A 750-nucleotide genomic window follows, 5' to 3' on the forward strand; every position below is an offset into this window, starting at 1 on the left:
TGTGCTGGTATGGAAAGTTCCAAGGGGCCAACAAAGAGCCCTAGGGCCAAGTTTGCTGACTGAGCACTGATTGCACAAATAATTACTTGAATCAAAATGGTAATGAGAGATATGAAGGGTGTGGTTCACTAGTGCGAGGGAACCTAACCACCATCCAGCGGGTCAGAGCAGGAAGGGAGGGCTGGTGCTCTGAGAGCTGAATAGGAAGGAGCTGGTACACATACCAGCCAGAGGAAGGCAGGAGGCAGTGGTGGCTGAGGGAGCAGCCTGTGTGAAGGTGTCTAGTCTGAAGGAACAGCACAGAGAACATGAAGGGAGCCCAGCTGGCTGGTAGGTCTGGGTGGGTGGGGAGAGTGGGCCTGGGCCTGGAAGCATGCGAGAATCGGGCCGCAGGGCTTGAAGGCCAAGGGTGACGAGTGTGGGAGTCTCTGTAGGTTTTCAGCTGGAGGTGAGGGTGCAGGTGATAGGAGACAAGAGACAACTGAGATTGGAGAGAAGCCCGCATGCTCACTGTGCTTGGTTGAATCCTGAATATACGGGTTCAGTGGTAGACTCAGCACATCATGGGTCGCCATCTCCCCCACCACCACCACCACTACTACCCCCACAGTCTGTCAGTGAGCTGCTGTGTTGCTGTGACGCTGAGCAGGCTCCAGCGGAAGAAAGGCCTGGTGATCTACTTTGGGGAGCTAGCCAACGAAAGCCCCATGGACCACCAGGGTCTCACCCACAGTGGACTGTGTGGATGGC

At 55.7% G+C, this 750-nt stretch overlaps 1 protein-coding gene across 1 annotated transcript in view; it reads left to right on the top strand.

Annotated features, from left to right (window-relative positions):
* WSCD2 (WSC domain containing 2) overlaps window positions 1-750 on the top strand; it is a 123,645-nt gene that overhangs the window by 102,096 nt on the left and 20,799 nt on the right. The gene's annotated exons all lie outside the window — the stretch shown is intronic.

The sequence above is a fragment of the Echinops telfairi genome, unplaced genomic scaffold (genome assembly GCF_000313985.2).
Source record: "Echinops telfairi isolate 266 unplaced genomic scaffold, ASM31398v2 ScPeMD7_7412;HRSCAF=8450, whole genome shotgun sequence".
NCBI lineage: Eukaryota > Metazoa > Chordata > Mammalia > Afrosoricida > Tenrecidae > Echinops > Echinops telfairi.